The 18,843-nt window shown below is 50.4% G+C and overlaps 1 long non-coding RNA gene across 2 annotated transcripts; it reads left to right on the top strand.

The window, feature by feature from the left end:
• The first annotated feature begins 1,337 nt into the window (after nt 1–1,337).
• On the top strand, nt 1,338–18,399 carry LOC142076713 (uncharacterized). Of its 2 annotated transcripts, XR_012671276.1 has the most exons (8): nt 1,338–1,391; nt 13,546–13,882; nt 14,860–14,922; nt 15,728–16,130; nt 16,351–16,566; nt 17,407–17,601; nt 17,733–17,818; nt 18,283–18,399. It is a non-coding gene; the product is annotated as an uncharacterized LOC142076713 (long non-coding RNA). The 2 variants fall into 2 exon arrangements; XR_012671277.1 differs by lacking the exons at nt 1,338–1,391; nt 13,546–13,882; nt 14,860–14,922; nt 15,728–16,130 and adding an exon at nt 1,594–1,683.
• Nucleotides 18,400–18,843: the final 444 nt, after the last annotated feature.

The raw sequence follows: 18,843 nt of genomic DNA, 5'->3' as shown, positions 1-18,843 counted from the left end.
GGCAAGGACAGAACAAGATGGATACGTATGTTCCTCTGTGCCACTTGTAAATTCCATCATGTCTTGCGTAAATTGGTCTCCAGGTTTTGCAGGTTGTAGGTTTGGTAGGATCGATTGGTGCTTAAATGTGATGGTAATAGCAAAACCTGTAGGCATCCATGTAGGGCATTTTGGATTTCATAGAATCTGCAAGGATATTTGAAGAGTTTAATGTTATGTTGAGGTACTGTAGTTACAGCGTTATCAGAAGAAAGTCTTGGCAAAGAAGATGAAGATGGCAAAGATACTCAAAAGCGTTATAACCTTTGACAGTGGAAACAAGTCATTTACAGTTTATATGAACAGTCTACTATTCTTTTCAAAAATTTACAGAGAACGTTTTGCTGTTTCCTTATCAGAACTTAGTGATAGTAAATTAAAGCTCTCCACTGAGATGTAAAAAAAGGAGTCATGTATCCTGCAAAGAAGAGTAATTGCACGGACTTGATAGTCTTACTCTTTTCAGTTCTCCTGAAAAGGCAGGTGTGTGCTTCCTCACCTGTGCTGTACATGAGAAAAAAAAACCACCCTTGAAACCTCCTCTGAAATTAAAGGTGGGTGAGACACATCACATTTTCCGCCTTTTCCACTATCCTGCTTTCTCTTGAACTTGTTTGTATCGGTATCAAATATTCTTTGCTTTCCCTGGAGCCAAGACAACTTAAGATTTTGGTTTTGTTTTCAGCCCGGCAGTCTCCTGTCAGAGAGAGGTGTCCATGCAGAAGTGCTCGGTCACAGAGCACTGGCTCCTTGCTGCAGGAGGACTAAGAGGTGGGTGCGTAGTTAGTGATGCTTCTCATCCATGCTTTGGAGGGTTTTCTGGTTGCTGGTCATTACAGAATTACAGTATACAGATAATATACAGCTAATTCCTGCGGTAGTCTGAGGGTATAAGGGAAAGCATACAGTTTCTTTTCTGAAAACTGAAGGTAATTCAGTTAGAGGGAGAGCCTGTTTGGAAGTTTCAGTAGTTTGGGGGCAGAGGCCAGTTGGGGGCTGGGGCCCTCGGGGGTGGGGGCTGTTTCTGCCCCGTGCCCTTGGCCTGGCGCTCACAGCTGGGAACGGGCTTTCCAGAATCCTGCTGGAAGGAGCCAGATGTGGGAGCTGTGGCCGAGCTGGGGGACAGGGAGCACCCCTGGACCAGCCTCAGGACCTGCGGCACACCTGCCTTCAAATCAGCTCTCCCAGCAGGACGTTGCCCAGGAGCAACTTTGAGTTTTGCTCTTCTCCTTCAGGAGCCGTGTTCCACACCAAGCACACCCAGAGCTGTGCCTGTGCCAGGAGAAGACTTCACGCACAGCTGGGGCTGATGGTGACAGTTCCCACCAGATGTGCATGTCAGAGAGATGCAGGTAAGATGCCATGGAGGAGACACTGACTGATTGCCCCTTCTCTTGCAGGAGCAGGGTTTAAGAGCAGGAGGGAGCCAGGGTACAAGGGCCTAGGAGGTCAAAAAATGCATCAAACAGCCAGAGCACGAAGCAGAGGGAGAAGAGAAATAGGTTCAGGTCACGTGGCTGGGACAGTGCTTGCAAGGTAACATCTGCCACAGAAGCACAATAACAGTAAAAGGCCTTGGGAGGTCATGGAGTGACTGAGGAAAGTGCCTGGCAGAGAGAAGAGCCCGGAGAGAGAGGAGACAAGGTAGAGATGGAGGTGACAAAGATGGCATGTGGAAAGTGAGGGTGCAGGTCCTTGTGAAGACACTGGTGGCTGAGCAGCTGACGGGGAAGGAGCAGGAACCTGGCTTCTGCTGCAGGTACTTGTGGTGTCACTTGCTGCTGAGCAATGGATAGGGTAGGAGTTTTTAAATTACTTGTGCAGATGCGGGTGATATCACTTGTGACTGAGTAGCAGCTGGATAGGAAAAGACGCATGGCCTGCTTAGGTGCCTGTGATGTCATTCGTGGCAGGAACTAGCCCGTTGCTTTTTCAGGTGCTTGTCATGTTCCTGGTGGCTGAGTAGCTGGAGAAGACAACATGAATCACACAAAGGCGACCCGAGCCTCTAATCGAGCAGCGCTGAAGATGCTCTGTTCCCGGTCATTTTTTTTCCCTGAGATCTCTGCGTGCTAATTTAATATGCTCAGTAGGTGTAGAAAGCTTCCACCCTTCTGGATCACACGGGTGCTTTCATAAAGGAAGTCTTGAGTTAAAAAATTTCAAAAAAACCCCAAACCCGTCTGTTCTTTCTCACATGGTCAAACTCTCTACAGAAATCAGAAGCACCACTTAGGACTGGGTTTGGTTATGATGCAATTTTATTGTTTCGATCCTAAACGTCAAGTTTGATGATTAGCATTCTTATGATAATGTTTGTCTGCGGCCTTTGATGGTAAATTGCAGGTTGTGATGGCAAGCTCCGTCACAAGTACTGAACGCTTCTGTCCATAAGCCATGCACCTGAAACACGTGGCAAAGAGTGAGGCAACATTTGCTGGTGATGCTGCAAATGCTTACTTTTTAGTCCTCCTCTCCGGAGTTCTCTCTGGATTTCTTTTTCTTCTTCACTTTCTTGCATTTCTTTTTCAATTCTGCATCACCAGAATGCTCGCTTCTGCCTTTCACCGCTTTCTTTTGGGTGCACTTTCATCCCCCTCTGCACAGGCGTGTTTCCTCTTTCTGCACGTTTCTTTTCCGTGTGCCTGGCCAGAGCCTGCAGGCTCTGGGTGAACCGGCACTGGTGGGAGCGCACGTTGTCCAAGTGAGTATTTCCCCGGCTGCTGCTCACCTACCGAGCCAGGCTGCGTGTCTGCTCTGTGGCCGCTCAAGCCGTGCACGCTTTCCCCTCTGGAGCTTCTGCCATTCACGGGGGCTGTTTCTCTCCCTGTGGGAAGAGCTGCACAGGTTCCCACTGCCAGGCGCCGGCTGACGGTGAGCGCGCTTCTGCGTTTCTGCGTGGCGAGTGCGCCTCGGGCTGGGAGGCGACAGTCTGGTTGGCTCCTGTTCAGCTTCCCCCCCTGCTCAGAGTCAGAGCGCGCTCTCTTCCTGCCGCAGCGCTGAGGGGGAGTTCCTGCAGAGTCCCGTGCTTGTCTCTTCCTTTGGGTCCTCTGCATATTTTCTCCACCTTCTTGATTCCTCAGTCCCACGGTGACGCCAGAAAATGGACTCTTCTGCACTTGGTCCAGCTTTGCCCCACAAGTGCTCTTTGTCTCTTGGCATTCAGCACCTGCTCCAGGGCTCAGATCATGGTGCCTGGAGAAACAACAGCGATCTTAGTCTAGGGTTGTTCTCGCAGCCTCCTCGTGCCTTCAGTCTCATCCTTTCATTGTCTGGCAGCACTTGGTGTGACCCGCAGAAGCCTGAACCAGCACTAGAAGCTGGAAATGAGATCACGGTCTTCCAGCCACGTCTGTCCCTTTCAGAGCAGTAACTCATCTTTATACCCTCTCGGACCTCCATTTCGCCTCTTTTTGCAGCTAGCCAGTCTCAGAGAGCAGACAGCCAGCAACTTACACCAGCGCAAGAGTTTAGTGCCAGACAAGGAGGGAGAAGAAAGGAGCGGGCAAACTGCAGAACAGACAGAACTTAACTAGACAAACAGTCATTCTCTCCTAGGACAGAAAGCAAAACCCACCACAGGAGAACACCACCACCACGATCAGTAACAGGAGAGGGAGTGTATTCGGAACACCCTTCCACACTTGTTATTACCTGGCATAGAAGAGTAAATACGGACGCTGGCGGAGAACCGTCTTGATGTCACAAAGACCTACAGAGTCATCATTCATCTTGTACCACCGTCCATCGCCGGCCTGCAAAGAAAGGCAACGCTATCTTTAGATGAACTGCAGGATTTTTAACACAAAAACACAGAGAGAACACCACTGAAGGACACCATGCGCCAACGCAAATCGCAGAGTTGACTTTTACCTTCACGAAGCAGTAATAGTGTCCTGCCTGACAGCTGGAACCTTCATGCACCAGGACAGCATACAAGGAGTAGAGGAGTGGTTCTCCAGCCGCTTGAGACATGTATGCACCAAGGTCCAAATATTCCGGATACTGCACAAGCTAAAGAGAGACCGAGAAGACTAAAAGTTATCCTGAGAGTCTTTAGGAAGCAGCCTGAGAAAACCTTGCCACCAAACACAGGCTAGAGGTATAGAAATAGATCTTCTCGGTTCATCAAAAAAAGGCGTTGCCATTTCGTCATTGAAGTGGCAGAAAACTGTTCTCGGCCAAACCAGCTCTTTACGAGCACAGCGGAGTGCTTATCTTCGCATTGGAACTTTCCTCTTACCACAAGGGAAAGAGCAAGGCACAGCTACCAGAGCTATTGCATTGATTTTTCTTAGGCAGCTGCACTCGATAGCCATCGTGTGCAGACGTTAACAACTTCCAGAAAAGGGTTCTCCTTCGGGAAAGGTCTCCTTCCAAGCAGACAAAGTTGCAGTGCACTTGTATACATACCTTGCTAATCTTTCTGCCAGAGAAAGGATCGAATCTCTTCAAGCACACTGTCAGGACATTGGAGGAGCGATGTATCGCAAGCCTCTTGGACGCAGTGGCCAGCTGTTCACACCTTGAAAACAAGCACAGACCCAACTGTTGCAACCAATCTTCTCCCCGCTTCACCCCCCATCCACGTATGGTTGCGTAAAGGCTTGTTTTGCCCAACTATCGTATGCGCAGGTTTGCATTTCAGACCCCTTAAGTCCGTACGCTCTCACGGAAGGTAGCTTCGGTCTAGGGTGGCTCACTTTGGAGAGCAGCAGTCTACAGTCTTTACAAGAACTAGGAACGACACTGTTCAGAGAGCCGGCAGAGGCTGCTATTGCTCCGAGGACTGCGGTCTCCTGGACAGAGACGCAAGCATCCAAAAAGCCTTGGAAATGAAACTGTTGATTGCTTTCTCGAGGCAGCTGCTGTTGCCAAATCACTGTCCAGAGCTCTTCCTCGCTTCAGCTCACCACTGCGTATGGGACATGTCTTCTCCCTTCTGGCCATGGGGGTAGTTCAGCGGGCAACTTCATAGCTAGGAAGGTTGACCACCTCCAGGGCAGACAATGCCAGGAAGAAAATTCTCATCAAAGCTTTCCAAATATCCAGGCAGAAGGGAAAAAAATTACCCGTGTTAGAAACAAGTGCATTATTTTCCAAGTTCCCGATGACTCGGGTGGATTAGTTGTATGGGAAAGAAAAAAAAAGAAAAAACCCAGGCTGTCTCATGACTGTGTTTCTCAATTAAGTCAAAATGTAACTAGGGCTCCCGGACATGCAATACCGTAACCCAGTATCTACTATGAAGATGTCTTTAGTAATAATCTTACTTGCTACATTTATAGCCATTTTCACCATCCAACTGCTCAGGTTTGAAAAAGTCTTCCAGAGCTTCAGTGACAGATGAGGCTGCCTGGATGAGAAAGAAAGGAGAGCGCTAAGCTCCTGGAAACCCAAAATCCCAAGAAATAGCTACCCGTGTGGTGCCAGCGTTATCCCAAGAAAGAGCTACCCCTGGGCGGTACCAGAGTTGCCTGTGGTACGCATGGTCAAAAATAGCAAAAGCAATCAAAGCCATCCGAGCAGCAATCAGAGGCGAATTGAGGTAGTCCAAAGCAGGGTGGTATGGCAGTGTCATCAGGGCTGTAGATGCCATCCTTACTCTCTGCCCAGCTGACACCCAGCACGGGGAGGCCGTTTACAGGACTTCCACCGAAGGAGCACAGAAGCCCGGTTCCCTCCCCATCCAGCACCAAGCTCTTGCGTGGTAACAGCCCACAGTTTTAAATCAACGGAGCTTACTGGAGATAAACTAGGCCCCCTGCAGGGGTCTTGAAACATTGTGCACCACAATTTCAAACCATCTTACCTTGATATCCAAAGGAATATCAAGGAATGCTTCGTAGGTGTCGGAAACGGCTTTGCAGCTCAAGCACGTTACTGGAAGGCAAAGAGAAATGCTTCTCAGGTTGGGAAGGAGACTAACTCTGCCCGTTTCAACAACCAACACATACTACTTTAGAGGCACTGGACATACTGCTGCATACTAGAAACTAGAAGTTTGTTTACCACAAAGAGAGAAGGAGCCAGAGATCATTCTAAGGACGGTAATATTTTTAAAAAGTACCTCTGGATCTCAGAAAGCCCCCAAATATTTGATGGACGATGGTAGTTTCTTGCGAAGAGATGCCCAAGCTGGAAACAAATCGTAAGGCAGAGAGTTATCTCCTCCAAGAGTTTTGCTTTGTGTGAAAACTCTGGGCATAGGGTTTCCTTGATGGGAGAACATCAAGGAGTCCAGAGGGCTCAGGAACACTGCAAAGGTAATTTGCTTGTGCTTACTCGCTGCTTCCACTCGGACGAGCTCTCTGCATGGCATTGATAGTGTAGCTTAAGAACTCGTGGGCATCTTCCTGCATGCCAGGCTGGAAATGTTCTCCTATTCCTAAGACAGAAGTTGTTAATAGTTCTCTCTGACAAGAAGGGAAGAAACGTGTAAAAGCACCTGAAATGACTTACTTCTGAGGACCCGGATGACAGCCTTAGGTTGGATGGCACTGGCTGAAGAATGCAGGACCTCGTTAACGTGCGCTTCCATTATGCACATCATGCAGAAGCCTTGCTGACGACCTGAAGAGGGAGGGAGGGAAGCAAGTTTCTCAGGTTAGCAAAGTACCATAGCAACGGCAAACCTAACGGAGATCTTGAAGTTATAAGAACAGTCTCCACTCTTCTGCCAAGGTGCCAATGTGCCAACAAGCCCGGGACATTTTAGTGCATAGGAAACTGTCTTCAGAGAGATGCTTAACTGACAGAAGTTTTCTGTGCAATAAGCAAAGAGAGTTTAACGTGCAGGAAAAGGGCCCGAGACCCGGGACTAGAAAGCGGTGCCTTTCTGAAGATGAACACACCTGGGTAGGACAAGAGGCTTCTAGCTTGAGAGTTCAAAGAACACCAACTCGGGGGGCTGACAAAGAAGCGATGCTTTTCTCCTAAATCAAATTCGAGATTCTGGGAATCCTTGGGAAGTGCCCGACAAATTTACAAGGAGAAGTTCATAAAAGTACTCACACGACTGGCCGTGCGCACGAGAGAGCAGGTAGTTGGCCAGAGGGGGAGTGTACGTCAGGCACTGCAGGACGGAGTTGAGGAAGCAGGTATTGCCCAGGTTATGGAGTCCTGCTCCAGCTCTCTGTCTTTGCTGCCACTCCATGCAAATCTTCTCCGGGGGACAGAGGATCCTTTGTGGCGGAGCCATTCCCTCGGCAATGACTGCAGGGAAATGACATTTGAAAAGAGATGAGATGATATTGTTGCCTGAAAGCCTATTTGAAAAGTCGAGTTCTGTACAGGAGCACCCAGGACAACCAGCTCTAACCTCCAACACAGAAACATCGGGGGAAGCCTGACACTGCCATCGCAAGAAACAGTTTTGGAAAATAGTCTGTTCCCCTGCTTACTTTGCTGAAAGTCCAACAAACCCACACTCTGATTTCTGTGCCTCAGGCTACCTTCCTTTCCCTCTAGAGTCTTGAATTGGATTATCAGGGCAAGTCTTCCCTTTTCCTGATTGTAACTTGATGAAAACAAGCAAGTCCCTAGCACAGAAAGTAACCCCACTGATGTCAGATCTTTCTACGAGCAATGCCATCTTTCAAAGTCTTGCACATAGTGGCAGAGGAGTGACAAAATGCATTTTCCTGTGTCGAATTGAAAACGCCTGGGTAAGTCTGGCTGCTCTCAGGAAACACCCCAGAATTCACTCTAGGTTGTCAGCACATCCACGTTCAGGGATGGAGCACCAGCCACGTCCGTTGCCTTTAGGGATTCACAAAGTCCAAGCCTGCTGGTGAAGCCGTTACTCACGGGAGTCATTCCCCATTGCAGCCATCGCTCCTCTCAGGAACAGAGGGGAAAGTTTGGGATGACAAAGGATGTCAGGACGCGCTCCAGAAAGAGACGATCAGCGCCAATCCCGTCACCTGATGGCAAAGAAATAATTGTAGCTCAATAAAACGATTAAAACCCCCCCCAAGCACAACCTGCACAACAGCATCCGCTATCCAAAGTGTTCCAGTGGTACCTGTAACTGCTGCAGAGCTGCAGGCTGATGGCCCTACTGACCCTGTCACAGGACTCCAGTTGACAGCAATTACCAAGGCCCTTTTGAAAGACTGCGTTGCATGTCACCTTCTCTGAGGAGGAGCTGCTGCTTACCTGTGGCTAGCGTTAGCAGCAGAGCCCTCTGGCTCGCCAGCCCACGCTTGCCCACCTTGTATGCAGGAGTGACTGGCTTTCAGCCGCTGCTTTAACGGCTGCCTTTGCCGTGCTCCTTTTCTGTCTCCCTTCCTACCGCATCAGTCAGGGTGGGCTTCTTGTCATTCTAGGCTGAGCCCAACGCCTCAGACTGCACTGCCACCCCCCTACTTCCCTGTCCTAGGATATGGCAAAGAACTAAGAATTAGCAAGTAGAAACTCTGCCCATAGCCCTGGCCAGCCTATAAAGGTGTAATAGCTAAGCCTAGAGCTCGGAAGGTATAGACCAGCCGATACTTTTATCCCGTATCTACCTACTCTATGATCTGTCCTGAAAGTCAAATCATAATCACCTTTGAAAGAGGATGGGAGTTGCAGAGAAGCGGGCAGTAAACGATAAATGGTTGGAAAGAAGTAGGCACGCAAGTAGCAAAGGAAGGAGCCGAGTTATCCCGAAGGCCAGCTCAGCCCAACTAGCTTTCGCTGACCCGCTCCTCAGGATACCAAGCCCTGGCCAGGTGAGCTCACAAGCGCCGGGCGGGTGCCGCATGACTGCCCCTCTGTGACATGGGGCCGCACGGGGACGTGTCCCCTTGAGCCACGTGACCACGCAGCTGCCGCAGCCCGGGCAGCTCCGGCAGCCGGCAGCCGCTGGGCTTCCCCACACGCTGCCGGCGAAGGGCCGTACGTCCGCTGGCAGAGCTCCCGCCTCTTCCCTGAGCCGCACCAGCCGGATGAATAAAAACCTGCCCCGGGCTGTAAGCGTGCCTGTTCACAGCTTTGGCTGGAACATTCGGGTTGCCGAGGGTTTCTTTTCCACTCTTCCCAGGTACAGGAACTGTGTCCGTGAGACTCATGTAGCAAAGCACCTGATCGCTTACAGCTTCATTTCCAATAAATTTTATCTGCCCCCCAAGATTCAACCACAGGCTGACTCTGAACTAGAGCTACCAAAGAAGCACCTTCAGCAACCGTGCTGGGTGGACCTTGGCTGGCTGCCAGGCCCCCACCCAGCCGCTCTCTCACCCTGGAGCTCTGAAAAGCGCTTGTGGGTGCCTTTTTAGCATCTGGTTTAGCCCCTTGCCTCGCCCGGAGGGCAGTGAGTATTGCTCCTGCCCCAACGAGGCAGCTGGTTGTAACTCCTGCCACGCTTGAACTGCTCGGTTTGGCCCTTGCCCCACTCGCGGCATCTGCTCTTCCCCAGTCCTGTTCAGGGCAGTTAGTTGTACTCCTGCTCAGCTCAGGGCAGTTAGTTTTGCCCCTGCTCCACTCGGGGAGGCTTTTCTCTTTTCATGTTTTGCTTGAGGCATCCAGTTTGGGCACAGCCTTGCTCGGGTGCCTTGCTTTCCTCATGTCCCTCTCGGGACGGCTGAGGTTTTCCCCTCTTTTGCTTGCAGAGGCTCGTTTTGCCCCTTCCCCACACAGGGTACCTGGCTTTACTGTGGCCTTGCTCAGGTGGCCTTTTATGCCCCTGCCCAAATTGGGGTGGCTAGTTTTGCCCCGCCCTGTCTGGGCATTTGGTTTGTCCCTGTCCTGGTCAGGGCATCTCTTTGTGCCCCTGGCCCCCCATGGGGCATGTCATTCTGCCCCTGCCCCCGCCCCGCTTGGAGCAGATATTTTTGCCCTGCCCAGCTGGGGTCCCGGTTTGCCCCAGCCTTTGCCTGCCCCCCAGTCCCTCCTGCCCCGGCACCTCTCGTTTCCCTCCAGTCCCGGCTCGGGCGTTTCTCCTGACTAGGCGGTGTCCCGTCGGGGCAGGGGCCGGGGAGGCTGCGCCGTGGTCCCCTCCCAAGCACAGCCCCGTACCTGGCTTTGGTCTGCGGTGGCACTGTGGCTGTGGGGCTGGCGGGGATGGGACGAGCGGCCGCCGGGCCCTGGGGGCTCCTTGTCCCTCAGTTTCGTTCCGGTGAAAGGCGGCCCCTCTGCAGGCAGGCAGCTGCAGGCAGCTGCCTGCGTTTTCCGCAGGCGCTGCTGCCTGGGTCCTCGGAGGGCTTCATGGCCCAAAAGGTGCCAGCCCGAGTGCCAGGGGCTCCCTGGATGCGCAACACTTGCGCTCTTACCAGTCCCGCCAGTTACCAGTTTCCACCAATGGACTCTACACGTAGAGAGAAAAACTACCCCATGAATTACATATGCAAGTTCAACACGTGTTTTTAATTCTGGCTTTGGCTTTTCAGCCTGTTGGTACCAACTGAGTATTGTTTTTCCAAGGCAATCCCAACAGCTGAACAGGGATTAAAGCTCTTCCTGGAGGGACCTGTGGGCAGGTGGGTGGGCCAGCAGAGCGGTCAGTGTCTCTCGAAGGTCTCTCTGAGCTCCTCCTGGCCAGAGGTGGCTCTGGGAGGAGGGACGAGATGGGCTGCTGGTGCCCATGTGCAGGGGCTTGTGATGTCAGTTACGACACAGTTCCTGACTGGGCAGGTGCAGGAACCTGGCCTGTGCAGGTGCCTGTGATGTCACTGGTGGCAGGAATGCTCATAGGGCATTGAACGGAAGCTGGCTTGTGCAGGGGCTTGTGATGTCAGTTACGACACCGTTCCTGACTGGGCAGGTGCCTGTGATGTCACTGGTGGCAGGAATGCTCATAGGGCATTGAACGGAAGCTGGCTTGTGCAGGGGCTTGTGATGTCACGCCTGGCACATTAGCTGATATTGCAGGCGCGGGAACCAGGCTTATGCTGCTGTTTGATGTCACTGGTGAACTGTGCATCTCATATGGCAAGTGCGGCAACGTGGCTTGTGCAGCTGTTTATGTCACGCCTGGCTTAGTACCTGATAGGGCAGGTGCTGGAACCTGGCTCATGCAGGTGCTTCCGAGGTCATTTGTGGCACGGTTCCTGATTGGGCATGTGCAGGAACTAAGCTTGTGTAGGTGTTTATGTCAGCTGTGGCACAGTTCCTGATAGAGCAGGGGCAGGAAACGGCCTTGTGCAGGTGTTTATGTCACTGGTGGCTTAGAAGCTCATAGGACAGGCGCAGGAACCTGGCTTGTTCAGGTCTTATGTCACTGGTGGCGGGAATGCTGATAGGACATTGAATGAATCCTGGTCCTGCACATGCTTATGATGTCACGGGTGGCTCAGTAGCTGATAGGGCAGGCGTGAGAACCTGGCTTGTGCAGGTCCTCTTTACTCTTTGCATCTCCAGTCTCTACGTAAATCATTCTAACTCGATTTTCCTTTGCATGTTTCTTCCATGCAGTAATTAGTAAGGTGAACCTTGCCATCAAACTTGCTGAACCTTGTCAGAGCACTGTTAAACTTTCTTAAATTCCATCGAACTTCCTGAACTCTGTCAAATTATTATTTTACCTCAGTAAAACATATCGCTGCTCCTCTCTTTGGGTGAGGTGCATTCCACTGCTTCGCAACAGTGCATGCTCCTGCCATAACAGTTACAGAGCCACCAGTGAAATCACCAGCACTGGAACCCTGCAGGGGCCTGTGCCTGCCCTAACAGGTAGCCACCAGTGACATCCCAAGTAGCCGCATAAGCCAGGTGACTTCTCATACCCAATCAGCCACAGAGCCACCAGTGACATCACAAGCACCTACACAAACCAGGGTCCTCTTCCTGTCCTATCACCTACTAGGATCATGCAGCATCTCTAGCCCTATCCCTTACTCAGCCACTCATGACCTCACAAACGCCTGCACGAGCCAGGTAACTCGTCATAGCCAGTCAGCTGCCCAGGCAAAGGGAACGTGAGAAGCAGATGCACAGCCCGGTGTCCTTTCATACCCAAACAGCTACTCAGCCGCGAGTTACCTCACAAGTGCCCGCACAAGCAAGGGGCCTGCTCCTGCCCTTTCACACACTCAGCCACCTATGACCTCACAAGCACCATCAAAAGCCAGCAGCCTGCTGCTGCCCTCTAAACTACCATTGCACCAGAGACGTCACAAGCCCCTGCACAAGCCAGGGGCCTGCGCCTGGTCTGAAACATCCTCACCACCGGTGACATCGCAAGCACCTGCACGAGCCAGGAGTCCTGTCATTCCCAATCGCATGCTCGGACAACAGTTACCTCAAAAGCACCTTCGCAAGCCAGGGCCCTGCTTCTGCCCTACCACCTAATGGGTCACCAGTGACCTCACGTGCACCTGCAGAAGCCAGGGGCCTGCTCCTGCCTATCACGAATGAGCGGTTTAGAGGCCGCTCAAGGAATCGCTGTCGAAGCTATCAGCAGAAAGTGATCTTAATAGAAATTGATAACAGCATGACTTAGCAGAGTTCGACGGCAAGGTTCCCTCTGTCACTTACTCCACAGATGAAGCGCACAAAGGAAACGAGCATGGGAAGCTGAGAAGCCCTTGGCTAGTGTAAACACTACTTAGCAACAACTAAAACATCAGCGTGTTATCAACATTATTCTCATACTAAATCCAAAACACAGCACTATACCGGCTATTAGCCAGAAAATTACCTCTATCCCAGCCGAAAGCTGGGTATCGTGTTACAATTGAGTTGGGACGATTTATAGAGAGGCCAAGGACAGAAAGATTAAGGGAGACCCTCCCGTTGAGTCACGAGCTTCAGAGAAGACCCAGCTGGATCCAATCTTAGTCTCAGACTCGGACAATGGTTTATGTCTAAGGGACTATATGTGTTTAGCAGCAGTCTGAGGTTCATTCACGATCTTGAGATAAATCATAAGATTTTAGCAGACTATATTTGCTAGCGGGTACAAACACACGCACACGGATGCAAAGATAGATAAATATACAAAGATATACCTGTTAAAAATCCCTCATCATACTCGAGGAAGACCCTCCTGTTCAACAGAAACTTATTGCCAGAATACCAGGAGATGGACAAGTGCCAGCTTCTTCTCTTGACAGGGAAATTGCTACACTTCCTTCATTATTTTCAAAGGTAGCTTCTGGTTTAAAAAGAAAAAAGTGGTTGAGAGGTTTGGGCATCTATGACATCTCAGGACTTGTAGCTGTGCTAGTTCAAGGTAAAGATTTTAGGGAAATTCCTTGGCTTTAGACTTCTTACCCGGAGCCATAAACTGGCCCAAATGACAGCTTCTTGGAAGCAGAATATAAGATGGATTTCTTGGAACACACAATGAAGTGCTAGCCCTCTTGTAGGCAGAAGAGCAGCAAATGGGATTTAAATACCTCATGTCGTTAAATGTAAACGGTAGGAAGAGAAGAATGGGTCTTCTAGAGAGAGGGATACTTTGCTTGCAGTATGGGTTTGAAGGTGCTGTGCTGTACAGCGTGACACCAGCACAGCCACGCTGAAGGCAAAAGAGGACGTCCTGTAAAAGAGGGACAGACGTGGCTCTGCTCGCTCTTTCAGGTACCCGTGGGTAAACCCACAGACAGCTCCCGTAAAGAGCCCCTTGGAGCAGCAAGGTTGAGCAGCAGCCCCATCAGGTGAGGTGGGGAAGGGTGTGGGCTGGGACGCTGGACAAAACCAGGGCTGTCAATGAGAAACTGGGAGCTTTGACCTTGGGAACTGCGCTATGGCTGAGTAGAGGTGAGGAAGGGTGGAGGCCGTGCAAAAGCGCGTGGGGTTTTTGTGTGTGCTGATGATTTTGTCTGTTCCTGACAGCTGGGTGCAGAGCTTCGGTCCTGATGGCCTCGCCACTCTGCTGGAGACCTGAAAAGGCTCCAGGAGGAAAAGGTGCTGCAGGGTGAGCAGCTGATCGCGTGGGCATCATTGCTGAGTGTCTGTCATAGTGTCCAGAAAGCCACAAGGCTCGTTGCTGCTCCACGCTCTTCCTGGCTCTCCTGGCGCAGCCCCACAGACATGGAGCTCTGCGTCCATCTGGGTTTCAAGTGTTCTTAACCTTCCTGTGTTCTTCCTCTTCCTACTGAGTTTGAATTTGACGGGTATAATCATACCGAACATACTGCAATAACTGACCAACAGATAGTATTTGCAGTTTGCCCCGTGGCTCCTCAGGACTGGTTACGCCTGGGGTCAGGCCAAGAACTGTAGCACCTGGAGAAACTGGTTCAGCCCTGGGCTTTTTCACGGTCCAATGGCAACCCCTTTCCTCTCCACGTGATTGTTCTCCCAGTGTGTCCAGCGGGGTGGCCATCCTGGTCCCAGGGTGTAAGGAGAATGGATGACGGCTACCTCAGTGATGCTCACCACGACACAGTGGTGAGGCTGGGGAAGACTGGTCCCTGGTGACCGCAGACATTTTCAAACGCAGGATTAGTACTGTGTCTGTATGTGGTCTGGTTGTGTGAGGGGGGAACAAAATACCAGCTCAGGGAGGTATGGCCAGGGCAGGAGGGAAGAAGAAAGAGGATCAGGGCAGGTTGCTCACGATGCGATGAGGCAGTGGTTTGCTTGGGGGCTTAAAGATCTCTCCTGAGATGGAGATGGTGGGAGGAGGTGTTTGGGATTGAGCTGAGGGATTCTTGTGAGTAGGGGGGGCGATTGATAGCAGTGTGAATATTGGCTGTATTGGAATTCAGTCTGGTGGTTTCCTGCATAAACAACCTATCGTACCGTCTTTTGAAAGTCCATTAAGGTGGAATCTTGGTGTGATTGTGGGTGCTGAGGGCCTCATCATCGCCTTACCTAAGAGCTCTGGAGGAAAGAGAGGAGGTGTCTTGTTCCATAAGTTTGTCAGCTCGCTGATTTTCTTCCTCGCAGGTCACATAGTACATGATGCAGACAAGAGACCATCCAGTGCCTGAAGGCTTTATGCACAAGCAGGTAAGAGCCTTGTGCAGTGTGTAGAGACAACCTCACACAGCCACAGCTCCCGCTGCACGGTGTCTGCCCAGTTATCTCAGAGCAGTTGCTGGAATGGGCAGGGAAAATAGTGCTGGAAGTTTCCTGCTCTTTAGTAAATCCTTGATATCGTCCCGTTGCTTGTTTTGCTTTTTCTCCTACTGTACATTTCCTGGTACCATCACCATCACATACTTTCCTGGGACTTACAAAACACTTTCCGTGTATTTGTACAGGCCTGTGGGACTTTGGCTGCTCTGCCCTCTTTTGTGGCTTTCTCTGCTCCTCTCTGATTATGCCTCTTAACTTACGTATGAGGGCTTGATGCCCTTCAGTATTTCTTCCCATTTGTCTTTCTCTGTATCTGTGGGTTTCTAAAATTTTTATTATTTGACACTCCTGTGCAGTGGACACCTGTTTTCCCTTTCCCGTGAATGAGCTGGGGCGCTTCCTTGTCCCTCTGTGTGCTCTTCCCCGCTCTCCTTGGGTAAACGGAGAGTCTCTGTTTCCTCCCAAGTCCACATGTTCCTTTGAGGCTTCTTAAGTTTCCCTGAAAGGCTTTCTCTTGCTGGCAGCGTGTGGTTTGAGATGCATCGCTCCCTTCCTTGTCACTCCTCTGTGCCCTGTCCGAAACAAGGGTAACACAGGGGTTTGGACAAGGTTTTGGAACAAGTGTTTTCTCATGGTTATTCCTCAGAGCATTGTCAATCACGAGGCATTCCCATCTCACTCTTCTTTAGAGCTGGCTTAGTCTCGGACATGAATTCCAGCTTTCCTTTCTTTTCAGTTTGGAATCAAACACCGCTGGGTACAAAAGAGGGGGTGCTGCTCCTGGCGAGAGCTGTTGATATCAAAGTCCCTTGTCTGATGATCGATGCAGTGAAGGTTCTGTGTACCCTCTGCCTCAACGCGAAGGCGTGGACGTGGTGACAGAAATCCTGCCTTTTGCTGCTCTTGAGCTTTCGACTGGCCTCTCTGTGGAGTCTCTCTTCTGCCTCTGGCTCTTCATTTTGTAATTGGTCTGCACGTGCGCCCTCCTGCCCTGGCTTGTGGGTTAGCTGCTGATCCTCTCTCAGTGCAGCTGTGAGCAGGTGCTGGAGACTTTTGCTGGAAGAGCAGAAACAGATGGGGTGGAGCGATTCAAACCCCTCTTGGCTGGCCTGGGGAGCGGAACCTCGGTGGCGCTGAAGGTACCTAGTTCCTCAGGTTTGTGTGGACATGGCACTTGAAATCTTACTCAGGAGCTGGAGAGCTTGAAGTGGGATGAATTTGGTGTGGCTGAAATGCCTTTGGCTTTACTGCTTTTTTTCTGCTGTGTTATCTTCTGGCCTCCTAATAAGTCCTGAACCAGTGACTTCCAGTCCATGCTCAGAAGTTTTCTCTTTTGTGTGTGTGTGTGGTTTTTTTCAGGTGGCCTGTATGCAGCCGATCAGTGCCATGATCCGTCCTGCTTCTGAGCTTGACTTGGGAGTTCAGATACGTAGCGAGTTGTCTGTGTACTCCATGTACCTCATCTTGAATTCAGAAAGCAGCGCCACCCTTTTCATGAAAAGAAAAAAAAAGAAAAAAGAAAAAAGAAAGGTGGTGCTTTCCAAGGACTAAAATTTACTTCGTTTTAGTGAGTAGGTAGGTGAATAGAGCACATACACTCCTTACCTGGTGTCCAGCTATTAATGCGAGGGGGTATTACGATGAGAACCTGCTAGATAATTATACCCTGGTTTTTTGCATTTTTACCATCTTTCAAGAAAAAAACTACCAAAGGTAGTAATAGTAATAACGGGTAATAGGTAATAGTAATAACGGGTAATAGTAATAGTAATAACGGGTACTTGCCCGTTATTGCTCATGTAATCTGTGGCAGAGCTAGGACTTGGAGTGAGATTACCATGCTTAGTCTTACCATTCTAGAGTATTTAAAACATTTCCTTGAAACGCTGTCCCAAAATCACAAGACCTGACTTCTGAAATAGCCGTTTTCCTAGGAGCTGCATCTGCGCTAAGCCAGATGAGAGAGTCTTGCCTGCTGTTAGTCACTGAGGCTGATGACAGGTCACCCAGCAGTTCTGGCAAGGACAGAACAAGATGGATACGTATGTTCCTCTGTGCCGCTTGTAAATTCCATCATGTCTTGCGTAAATTGGTCTCCAGGTTTTGCAGGTTCTAGGTTTGGTAGGATCGATTGGTGCTTAAATGTGATGGTAATAGCAAAACCTGTAGGCATCCATGTAGGGCATTTTGGATTTCATAGAATCTGCAAGGATATTTGAAGAGTTTAATGTTATGTTGAGGTACTGTAGTTACAGCGTTATCAGAAGAAAGTCTTGGCAAAGAAGATGAAGATGGCAAAGATACTCAAAAGCGTTATAACCTTTGACAGTGGAAACAAGTCATTTACAGTTTATATGAACAGTCTACTATTCTTTTCAAAAATTTACAGAGAACGTTTTGCTGTTTCCTTATCAGAACTTAGTGATAGTAAATTAAAGCTCTCCACTGAGATGTAAAAAAAGGAGTCATGTATCCTGCAAAGAAGAGTAATTGCACGGACTTGATAGTCTTACTCTTTTCAGTTCTCCTGAAAAGGCAGGTGTGTGCTTCCTCACCTGTGCTGTACATGAGAAAAAAAAACCACCCTTGAAACCTCCTCTGAAATTAAAGGTGGGTGAGACACATCACATTTTCCGCCTTTTCCACTATCCTGCTTTCTCTTGAACTTGTTTGTATCGGTATCAAATATTCTTTGCTTTCCCTGGAGCCAAGACAACTTAAGATTTTGGTTTTGTTTTCAGCCCGGCAGTCTCCTGTCAGAGAGAGGTGTCCATGCAGAAGTGCTCGGTCACAGAGCACTGGCTCCTTGCTGCAGGAGGACTAAGAGGTGGGTGCGTAGTTAGTGATGCTTCTCATCCATGCTTTGGAGGGTTTTCAGGTTGGTGGTCATTACAGAATTACAGTATACAGATAATATACAGCTAATTCCTGCGGTAGTCTGAGGGTATAAGGGAAAGCATACAGTTTCTTTTCTGAAAACTGAAGGTAATTCAGTTAGAGGGAGAGCCTGTTTGGAAGTTTCAGTAGTTTGGGGGCAGAGGCCAGTTGGGGGCTGGGACCCTCGGGGGTGGGGGCTGTTTCTGCCCCGTGCCCTTGGCCTGGCGCTCACAGCTGGGAACGGGCTTTCCAGAATCCTGCTGGAAGGAGCCAGATGTGGGAGCTGTGGCCGAGCTGGGGGACAGGGAGCACCCCTGGACCAGCCTCAGGACCTGCGGCACACCTGCCTTCAAATCAGCTCTCCCAGCAGGACGTTGCCCAGGAGCAACTTTGAGTTTTGCTCTTCTCCTTCAGGAGCCGTGTTCCACAGCAAGCACACCCAGAGCTGCGCCTGTGCCAGGAGAAGACTTCACGCACAGCTGGGGCTGGTGGTGACAGTTCCCACCAGATGTGCATGTCAGAGAGATGCAGGTAAGATGCCATGGAGGAGACACTGACTGATTGCCCCTTCTCTTGCAGGAGCAGGGTTTAAGAGCAGGAGGGAGCCAGGGTACAAGGGCCTCCGAGGTCAAAAAATGCATCAAACAGCCAGAGCACGAAGCAGAGGGAGAAGAGAAATAGGTTCAGGTCACGTGGCTGGGACAGTGCTTGCAAGGTAACATCTGCCACAGAAGCACAATAACAGTAAAAGGCCTTGGGAGGTCATGGAGTGACTGAGGAAAGTGCCTGGCAGAGAGAAGAGCCCGGAGAGAGAGGAGACAAGGTAGAGATGGAGGTGACAAAGATGGCATGTGGAAAGTGAGGGTGCAGGTCCTTGTGAAGACACTGGTGGCTGAGCAGCTGACGGGGAAGGAGCAGGAACCTGGCTTCTGCTGCAGGTACTTGTGGTGTCACTTGCTGCTGAGCAATGGATAG

The sequence above is a fragment of the Calonectris borealis genome, unplaced genomic scaffold (assembly GCF_964195595.1).
Source record: "Calonectris borealis unplaced genomic scaffold, bCalBor7.hap1.2 HAP1_SCAFFOLD_96, whole genome shotgun sequence".
In the NCBI taxonomy this organism is placed as follows: Eukaryota; Metazoa; Chordata; class Aves; order Procellariiformes; family Procellariidae; genus Calonectris; species Calonectris borealis.
This window is presented reverse-complemented; position numbering and strand designations above follow the sequence as displayed.